General features: G+C 40.4%; 1 non-coding gene across 1 annotated transcript; it reads right to left on the minus strand.

Moving 5' to 3' along the window:
- Positions 1–263: 263 nt before the first annotated feature.
- LOC145390514 (5S ribosomal RNA) lies at positions 264–382 on the minus strand. Its single transcript, XR_013895662.1, has one exon. It is a non-coding gene; the product is annotated as a 5S ribosomal RNA (ribosomal RNA).
- Positions 383–11406: the final 11024 nt, after the last annotated feature.

The raw sequence follows: 11406 nt of genomic DNA on the forward strand, positions 1-11406 counted from the left end.
AAGAGGGATTCAAAAATGTTTGGATAAGGAGAGATGCAAATGAGGAAGAAAGAGCTTAAATAAAGACGTTAGTAAAGGAAGCAAAGACAAAAATCGAACATAGAACAGAGGAAGAGAAGACAGTGTTTTATCGGAGAGTTCATTCATTCATTCATTCATTGCCAGATGCCATGTATCCCAAACGGGGTGGCCAAGGGCTTAGAGTTAATTGTTTTACGGGGAGGGGCACTAATCCTCCACCAACCCCACTTGACACGTAGGGATGCCAACAGCATCTGGTGTTCCCAGGCGGTCACCCATCCAAGTACTAACCAGACCCAACGTTGCTTAACTTCGCTGATCGGACGGGAAGCGGTGTACTCAACGTGGTATGGCCGTTATGGATCAGAAATTGAGGAAGTGGTACTGACGGAGAGAAGAGGGTATAAAAAACAACAACAAAAATGTGAAAGTGGCATATACTAATGTTGGTGGTTTAATATCGGCTAGGTTGGAAATCAGTGACATCTTGAGGGTTCTTGAACCTGATGTTATGTGCTTGGTAAAGACCAAATTAAGAGAGGATGTTGATGTCCATATGGGAGATGATAAATACAAACTGTGGAGAAGAGACAGAAAAGAAAAAACGGGAGGTGGAGTGATGATGGCAGTGATGAACAACATAAATGTAGATACTGTGGAAATGGGATAGGGAAGGGCTGAAGTGATAAATATGAAACTAGAAACTGGAGAGAATGGTGGGAGAGATATGGCAGTAGTATATGTTCCTCCTAAGACAAAAGCATGGAATGACGAACACCAGGAGAAGTTGTCAGACATGGCTAATTATTTACAGAAAGTGATTGAGAAAAGCAACAATATAATTTTAATGGGGGACTTTAATTGTAAAGAGGTGAACTGGGAGGAGTGGGACTCGGGAGGCGGTGAAGATTCGTGGGGCACTATATTGTTAAATATAATAATGAACAATGTGATGACACAATGGGTCAAAGAAGAGACAAGATTCCAAGGTGAGGACACGCCAGCAAGATTAGATTTACTTCTAACCAAAGAACTCGATGTAATAGAATCCTTGAAATATCTTTGTCCTATAGGAAAAGTGATCATGTGGTCATTGAGTTCCAGATGATAATATGGATCGCGGTGCCAATAGACGAGTTTTATAGGCAGGGAAGATACAACTTTGGGAAAGCAAACTTTATAGGATTGAGAAAATTCTTCAAAAATGTGGATTGGAGAAAATTCAGAGAAACAGGAGAGATACAGAGGAAGTGGGAAATCTTTCTAGACTTCTATAATTCGGTAGTGGAATAATATGTGCTAAGAGTAAGGGAGAAAGAAAACAGGAGAAAGGAGTTGTTTAATAGAAGGTGTTTGATAGCAAAAAAAGAGAGGGACATGGGATGGAACAACTGGAGGAAGAGAGGTAACAACAGAACAAAGGAAGAATATAAAAGAACTAAAAATGAATATACAAGGATACGTAGAAAGGAAGAAAGGAACTTTGAAAAAGGTATAATAGACAAATGTAAGGATGAACCCAAACTGTTTTATAGATTTGTCAATGGCAAATTGAAACAAAAGGAAGGGATCACCAGACTGAAAGTAGATGGAGAGGTCTATAAAGATGCGGCAATGCAGTGTGAAATAATGAACAAAAACGTTTCCAGTCAGTTTTCACTAATGAAAGTGAATTTGTGGAAGGTGAGCGTGTGACTAGATATGTAGTGATGAAAGATATAAAAGTGAAAGTACAGGAAGTGTATAAATTATTGGAAACTCAAGATGTAAGGAAAGCCCCAGGACCAGATGGAATCTCTAACTGAGTACTGAAGGAAAGTAGAGAACAACTGGCGAATAAGCTTCACAGTTTAATTGTGTGTTCTCTGGAAGAGGGGAAAGTGCCTCAAGAATGGAAAAGGGCAAATGTGGTTCCAATTTATAAGGGAGGAAACAAGGAAGAACCCCTGAATTATAGACCAGTGTCCCTAACCAGCATGGTTGCAAAATTGTGCAAGAGAATCCTGAAAGATAGATGGATGAAATATCTGGAAGAGATGAATATTTTGGCTGATACTCAATTTGGATTCAGAAGTGGAATGTCATGTGTTTCCAACTTGTTGAGCTTTTACTTAAGAGCAATTGACGTGCTACAGGAGAGAGATGGTTGGGTGGATTGTGTGTATTTAGATTTGGAAAAGGCCTTTGACAAAGTACCCCATAAGAGACTATTGTGGAAACTAGAGCATATAGGAGGACTGAAGGGAAACCTCCTGGAGTGGATGAGAGACTTTTTGAGAGACAGACAAATGAGGACAGTAATAAAGGACAGGATGTCTGGATGAAGAGAAGTAACAAGTGGAGTCCCCCAGGGGTCTATGTTGGTGCCATAATGTTCCTGATTTACGTTAATGATATGGTAGAGGGAGTGAACAGTTATGCAAGTCTGTTTGCTGATAATGCAAAGCTCTTGAGGAAGGTAGAGGCTGAGGAGGACTGTAAAATGCTGCAGAAGGATCTGGATAGGGTACATGCTTGGAGCCAGAAGTGGGAAATGAAATTCAATGCAAAGAAGTGTGAAATATTGGAAATGGGTAAAAGTACCAAGAGGCCATCACTGAATTATATGATGGGTAATGAACCTATCACAAAAGTGAGAGAAGAGAGGGACTTGGGAGTGCTGGTCCAGGATAGTTTGTCTCCTGAAAAACATATTAACAAGTTAGTTAGAGAGACATATAAAATTCTGACTAACATAAGAGTAGCATTTCATTACATGGATGAGGAGATGATGAAAAAATTAATAGTGGCCATGATCCGCCCCAGGTTAGAATATGCAGCAGTACTGTGGTCCCCACACAAAAAGAAAGATATAAACAAGATTGAGAGAATACAAAGAACAGCAACTAAGATGGTCCCCAGTCTGGCAAATTTGTTGTACAGAGAGAGGCTGGAAAAGCTGGATTTGCCTTCCTTAGAGGAAAGGAGAAAGAGGGGTGACATGATTACAATGTTCAGGACCATGATGGGAGTAAATAAAATTGACAGAGAAGATCTGTTTGTATAGGATAAGAGAGTAACAAGAGGACACGGAATGAAATTGAAGATCCCAGCTGCTTGAAGGATATCAAGAAATATAGTTTTTGTTATAGATGTATAGACCTGTGGAATAACCTGGACAAAGAGATCGTCCAGTCTAAAAACTTAAACGAGTTTAAAGCAAAATTTGACGTATTGAGAAACAGAGACGGGACCCCACGAGCGTAGCTTATTTCCTGTATATCACAACTAGGTAAATATCTATCTATCTATCTATTGCCAGACGCCATAATCCCGTATGGGGTGGCCATTTGACTCTGAGTTATTTGTTTTACAGGGAGGGGCACTAACCCTCCACCAACCCACTTGACACGTAGGGAGCACGTATGGTTTGGTTATATGGTTACCACCCAGCGTTGTAAATGGTTTCTTGGCTTACAGGAAACCATTTGGCTTGTCACTCAATGTAAAGTCACCTGTAACGGAAAGAAAAGCATTAAGTAGTGACAGGAAAGATGGGAGAAATAGGAAGAGAGGAGGGCAGGCACAGAAAAAGAATAATAAATCCTAAGGAAGAAGTAGGCAGCACTACATCAAGTGAGTGGATGATGGTCACCACCACCTACCACTAGGTAAATACACACACACACACACACACACACTGCTCGCTGGCTCAGTGGTAGCGTTCTCGCTTGCCATCTGGTAGACGGGAGTTCGCGCCTCGCTCAGGTTGCGAAAAGTTTCACTGACGAAGTGGGTGGTTACTGTCCCCCTCGAGCAAGGGGATGGGTGTGTGCGTATGTGAAAGTCACAGCCTTCCCCTTAGATCGGACTATATGAGCTCTCAGCTCCCTTCCGGGAGGGTAAAAGCTGACGATCACGGCCATCAAGTGATCCTGACTGACCCGGTGAATTACACACACACACACACACACACACACACACACACACACACACACACACACACACACTCACACACACACACACTAAGAGAATATCTAATATCTAAGTCAAGGATGCAAGATGAGCACATTAAGGAAATAAAGGCATAACATAAGGGTGGAAGAAAATTCAGGAGGGAAGTGTAAATTTGAAGGAGATTATAGAACAACAAAGTAAGGAAACGGTGGAGAAGGAAGTGGTTAGGGTACTGAGAAGTAGAGAAGCATTAGTCAGGGATGTAGCAGAGAAGAAATGTTTAATAATTTCAGGTGAACTGGGAGGAATGGGACTCAGGAGGCAGTGAAGATTCATGGGGCACTATATTGTAAAATATAGCAATGAATAATGTAATGACCCAGTGGGTCAAATAAGAGACAAGATTCAGAGGTGATGACATGCGAGGAAGACTAGATTTACTGCTAACCCAAGAACCTGATGTAATTGAATCTTTGAATTATCTGTGTCCAGTAGGAAAAAATGATCATGTGGTCATTGAGTTTCAGATGATAAAAGGGAATGTGGTGCCAAGAGATGAGCTTTATAGGCAGGGAAGATACAACTTTGGGAAAGCAAACTTCACAGGATTGAGGAAATTAATTGAAAATGCGAATTTGAGAAAATTCAGAGAAACGAGAGATTCAGAGGAAGTGGGCTATCTTTCTAGACCTGTATAATTTAGGAATGGAAAAATATGTTCCAAGAGTAAGTGGGAAAGAAATCAGGAAAAAGGATTGGTTTAACAGAAGGTACTGTATATGATAGCAAGAAAGGAGACAGACATTGCATGGAACAACTGGAAAAAGAGAGGTAATAATAGAACAAAGGAAGAATATAGAAGAACTAGAAATGAATATGTAGTGCCATAATTTTAAGTATAGTATAAGTTGTTATAAGCTAGTGTTGTAAATGTAATCTTAAGTTTAGGTATTGTTGTAAATAGTGTTCGTACAGTTCATGGTTTAACTGTTAAGTCCTAAATTTGTGTTTAGTTTTAGTTGTTATTCATAATATGAGCATGATTCTGATATTGATAGTACTAAGTCAGGTATTGGTGTGAATATGCTTAACTGTTATTATACATGAACCAGCTGCTTTCAACAAAGACTTATAACTGCAGAAGTTTTAGTAGGGATTAACAATTGCAAATGTCTTCCTTCATATTCTGCTCTAGAGATTTACGTGCCGAAGTTAATAGTTAATAGTATTCCCCTTTTGAACTATGCAGTGGTGGATTGGGAGTTGTCTGAGATATGATTGTTGATGACAGTAATTTGCGCAGTGCGAAATTTATGTTATTGGCATTGTGTTGACAGTCATGTAGGCATATGAACCGGCATAGAAATAAAATTGTTTGGATTTCTATTTGTTTTGGCTTCGTTATGATTAAAGTTCCTATATGCCTCTTACAAAAAAATTTTAACGTCGGAAGTCAACATTCAATTCGCTCATCTACATTTCCTAGGGACGTGCATGCAGACGGTACAGACTTACCAATTTTGACTGTGAACCTCTCTATGAACTTTTCTCTCTTGCCTTTTGGAACTCTAGAATGAGATAAAGATTTCCCTGACACTTCCTCTAATAACTGGCACCTGTTGGTCCACAAGTAAAATTGCGTACCCCAGGGGGTCGCTTCTCTGTTACGATAACTCTCGAAATTCAGTGGAGAGATGTGCCCCAGCCAGCCTCCTGCCTGGGTGACAACATGGTCATCTCACCCGGACTGACCCATACTCTTGCTGCCAGGATCACCCCAGGGGCACTTCCCATTCATACAACCCACTAATTAATGGCATTCACGCTCCCATCCATTCATTCTTATGCATCCAGTTCTCCACCTAGTAACTGACAAGTGCCTGTCAGGTCCTGAAGTCACTGTTCCTCCCTAGACTGTGTTGACTGTAACTTGAGGGGGTTCCTAGGTTTTCCCTCGAATTAAGGCAACTTAATATTCCCGCTGAACTGGGCTGCACCCATAACCCAAACTCCTATGAACTTTAGACACAAGATGAAACTCACTGAAACTCTAAACTGTCACAGTCAATAGGCAGACAGTCCAACCCGCACACATTCCCCTATCCATCTCTTGATACTGCAAATACCAGCTTAAACACTCAATACTCCTCAATAAGTCTCCGGGGAGGGCATCTCTCACGGGGTGGCAACTATTCATTCGCCGGATGATGCTCAAAGGCCCCCTCCAGGGGTTCCAAGAGCCACTCTTGTCCTCTACAACAGGGCTTCTCCTGTCCTGCGGCCCCTTGTATCCTCTTCCCCATGAACACATCCTCTACCACGTACACACCTCTGTCCATCAACACTTCCACAACACGATGGCGTGATGTGTGTGGATTGTTTTGTTTTGAGGGGGAAGAACCTAACGAATCGGCTATAATGGTCCACTGAGCTACACCCGCTCTTCTTGATGTGACCCCTAATTTCCGTCAACAACTCATCTTCCACCTTACTCCTCCCCTCACAAGACCAACCCTCAAAATACATAAGTTGTGTTTCCATGTTGATATTCATTCTATTATCGGTGAAGAATAATTTTGCTCGTCCTCCAGGAGCTTTAACCCCTTAACCGCGGGATGTTACTTTCGTGACGCTTGGGAGCAAGGGATCATGCTGCGGGGCGTCACTTTTGCGATTCTGTGTTATTTTGAATTCGTCCGTGCTTTCAAGTGGTAGCTTGTATCATCTATCAGTACTGCCAATGTCAAACACTAGTCAGCACTCCTAATCTCATCTGTACTCCCATCCATTGTTGACAATTTAGCCATTTCTCCCCCTTCTTGACTCCCCTCCATACCTTCCCTCCATTACCCCCTCCTCTTGCCTGCCCGGCCATGCTACGCTAAGTAAATCTTCCCTGGAATTTTCCACTGATTTCAGCCATTGAAATAAGCCCTATGCCCTATTCTTGTACCAAATAATATATACCAAAAAGAAATAAGGTAAGTGAGAGTGCCATACACCTGGAATTGGCTAATTATCACCTGACAACACCTCACGTGCACTCGTTCGCTAATTTTCGCTGTTTATTTCCCCTTGAAATATGCCGTATAATCTATTCTCGTACTAAAAATATATATAAGGAGGGAAGGGAGAAGCCTAAGTGATATTTACATATACCTGGAACTACCAAATTTATAATGTATTGTCTAGATTTCCTGCCAATCATTTCACTGCTATATATTAGCAGCTGTCAAGAGGCTGACGTTTGCGGTAATGCATTTCCCTAGGTAGGCCACCCCGGCCCACCCCTATCAGTTCACTGTCATCTTCCAAGGTGAAGGTACGTCAGTTCGCTTCTGCTAACTTCAGCTGCTTTTTGGCCCCATGCAAAGGGCCCTGTGACCTTTACCCCCTACTAAACCTCATGTGGAAAGAGGTAAAGGGCTGACAGTTGAAAAAGAGTGACTATGATCTTTCTGTTGAGTAAAACAGTGCAAGTGGAATTGTAAATAATGTGTAAACAGCAAGTGAAGCAATGAATGTAAATATAAGTGAACAGTGGAAAATAGTTTTATAAGTTACTTCAAGTGACAGTGCATAACACAGTGTAAATAAAATAGAAATGTAAATAAAATAGAAATGTAAATAATATAAATTAAATAGAGAACGTAAATAGAAATGTAAATGAGTAGTATTATAAGAATACGAGTATATATACTAGGAGTAATGAAAGTGAAAGTTTCACTCTAGCATGTATGAATACTATGAGTTATGAGAGTGAAGGTGAAAGTGACATTCACTCTCAATGCTAGTATACAGGACGAGAAAGTGAATGCTATGTATTTTACTGAAAGAAATTGAATGCCTACAGTGACAATAAACTACTATTACTGAAGGAAACTTATGGATAAAGACTGTAGATATATATAAGTGTTATATAGTAATAGAAATATAAACTGTGAGTGTTTTTATGAATAATAAATGACAACAGCGGTGAACTAGCACAAGTGGGAAGGTCATACGCCCTCGTAATTTTCATTGTTTCTAGTGATAATATCAGGCTGTGGTAATCATATTACGGGTTGTCGGGAAGTGTAAAGTGGAGACTTTGTTACCCAACTTCAGAGGTCTCCACAAGTCCTACGGTACTCAACGAAGGCTCAACAAACACCCCAGGAGAAAGCTGAAGGTATGTGCCATAAGCTTATGTGATTTTAATATTCTAGGACTAATAACTGATTTTTGGCAAATATTTTTAGAGTCTGTCGGAGCGCGAATATGCCCACGGGTGCCGCAAGAAAAAGCGAAACAAGCCCGCGGTTAAAGGGTTAAAGATCATTAATTCTAGGAATATCGCGAGATTAAGTGAGCCTCCAGTGTACTGTTAGTGAGGGATTCTATCTCGATTCATTAACTATAACAATATCTATCCCACAACAATATCTTATCCCACCAGTGTAATGACGGAGTAATTTTTAGAGCCCACCTTCTTAATTATGAGAATTTTAGTCACCAGTGTAACAATCAGAATTTTTGAGATTATGGGAAATTGGGTAGCGTGATCTTATTTTGAGAGTGTGTGAGCCGATAGATATTAGTACTTTTTGCGGGCCACTCAATCTCGTCTGTACCACTCCTTAGAGGATAGCAAAATTTAAACTCAGAATAACTTAACCTAAGATTTACCAAGCATTAAGAACTGAAAGACACATTACTCTTTGAACCATGAATGAAACCAAACGAAATATAATGACTCAGGATCTATAACTCCAGAAATATGAATCTTTACAAGTAAATTAATACTGAAAGAATACTAATACACATGGATACATTATTCCCGAAGTCTCTGATGGACTCTTCGAGAAGAAACCTAAAGATTACCACCAAAGGTATTCTCTTAAGACTAAACTTGTACAGTAACTCAAGAATCATATACAGTTTAGATACAGTATTTACATGGACAGTAATCAAATGGATCGTAATCAAATGGACCAGCTGATATGCACTTTGATTGCATGAACTAAGAAAAAGGGGAGGGTGTGTGATTTAGAGGTTAGGCAGTGACTTGAATGCACGATCTGTGAACGATGGAGAAAGGCACAGCTATCTCATTATTCAGTACAAGTAGGATCAGAGGAAATATCACCAGTTTAACTGACGAACATACATGAAGACTTACATTACACGAAGGAGAGAGGGGGGGTGGGGAGGATGAGAGTTCGGCACTAACCTGTGAAAGATAGAGAGAGGAGTGGCGATCTGACTGTTTGGCGCGGCTCCCCCACCTTTTATACTCATCATCACAGTATTCAGGAATCAGCTAAAACTTTAACTGATTACTTTGTAATGTTATTGACTTTTTGAGATCTCTGAAGAATACGAATGATACGTTTTCACTCAACACACTTAGAAAAATGACTTACGATGTTAAAATTGTTTGTAATAAGCGTACAGGAACTTTAATCATAATGAAGCCAAAACAAATAAGAATCCAATCAATTTTATTTCCATGCCAGTTCATGTGCCTACATGACTGTCAACGTGACGCCAACAACATAAATTTCGCGCTTCACAAATGACTATCAACAATCATATCTCAGACAACTCCCAATCCATCACTGCATAGTTCAAAAGGGGAATATTATTAACTTCAGCATGTCACTCTTTAGAGCAGAATATGAAGGAAGACATTCGCGATTGTTAATTCCTACTAAAACTTCCGCAGTTATAAGTCTTTGTTGAAAACGGCTGGTTCATATGTAATAAAATTAATCATATTCACACCAATACTCGACTTATTACCATCAATATCAGAATCATGCTCACATTATGCATATCAACTAAGACCAAACTTAAATTTAGGACTTAACGGCTAAATCACGAACTGTATGAACTATTTTTACAACAATACCTAAACTTAAGGTTACATTTACAACACTGGCTTATACTAACTTATACTATATTTAAAATTATGGCACTACAAATATACAAGAATACGTAGAGAGGAAGAAAGGAACTTTGAAAAAGGTTTGATTGACAAACGTAAGGAAGAACCCAAATTGTTTTATTGATTCATCTGTGGCAAATTGAAACAAAAGGAAGGAATCACCAAACCAAAAGTAGAAGAAGAGGTCTATAAAGATGTGGCAGTGCAAGCAGAAATAATGAACAACTGCTTCCAATCGATTCTCATTAAACAAGTGATTTTGTGAAGGGGAAGGGAATGACTAGAAATGTAGTGATAAAAGATATAAAAGTGGAAGTGCAGGAATTGTATAAATTACTGGAAACTCAAGATGTAAGAAAAGCCCCAGGACCGGACAGAATCTCTAATTGAGTACTGAAGGAATGCAGAGAACAACTGGCGGATAAGATTCAAGGTTTAATTGTGTGTTCTCTGGAAGAAGGGAAAGTGCCTCAGGAATGGAAGAGGGCCAATTTGGTGCAAATTTATAATGAAGGAAACAAGGAAGAACCCCTGACTTATAGACAAGTGTCCCTGACCAGCATGGTTGCAAAACTGTGGGAGAGAATCCTGAAAGACAGATAGATATATCTGGAAGAGATGAACATTTTGGCTGATTGTTAGTTTGGATTCAGAAGTGGAAGGTCATTTGTTTCCAACTTGTTGAGCTTTTACTCAAGAGTGATTAATGTGCTAGAGGAGATAGATGGTTGGTTGGATTGTGTGTGCTGTATTTAGATTTGGAGAAAGCTTTTGACCAGGTATCCCATAAGTGACTGATGTGGAAATTGGAGTACATAGGAGAACTGAAGAGAAGCCTCCTGCAGTGGATGAGAGGCTTTTTAAGGTACAGACAAATCTATCTATCTATCTATTGCCAGACGCCTCAATCCCGTTTGGGGTGGCCACAAACAAATCGCCTCCAAGTCGCCCTGTCCCCCGCCATTTCACTACCCTGCTCCCAACTCACACACCCCTCTCTCATATACCTCTCCACCCCATCCCTCCATCTCATCCTCAGCCTCCCCCTCCCTCTTCCCCCCTCCACCTCACTCACATACACTCTCTTCGTCAGTCTTTCACCCTCCATCCTCTCCACATGGCCAAACCACCTCAGCGTGCTCCTCATAACGCTCCCTATCACATCCACCTCAACACCACAACGTTCCTTTATATCCTCATTCGTCAGTCTATCTCTCCATGTGACTCCACAGGCTCCTCTTAAATAACTCATTTCCCCTGCTCTCACTCTTGACTTGTGTCCTTCCAACAACGTCCAAGCTTCATTTCCGTAGTTAAAGTTGGTATCACAATACTGTCATGTAGTAACTTTTTCACTTCCATGCTCACTTCCCTGTTTCTTATCACTGCTTTCAAAGAACCAGCAACCTTTCTTCACTGCTGTACCCTTTCAAGCACTTCACCCTCCAAACCTCCATCCTTACTCATCACACTACCCAAGTACTTAAACGTACTCACATTTTCCAATTCCTCACCATCCA

The sequence above is a fragment of the Coenobita brevimanus genome, chromosome 14 (assembly GCF_032717465.1).
Source record: "Coenobita brevimanus isolate Jiangsu-jjx chromosome 14, ASM3271746v2, whole genome shotgun sequence".
NCBI classification, from domain to species: domain Eukaryota; kingdom Metazoa; phylum Arthropoda; class Malacostraca; order Decapoda; family Coenobitidae; genus Coenobita; species Coenobita brevimanus.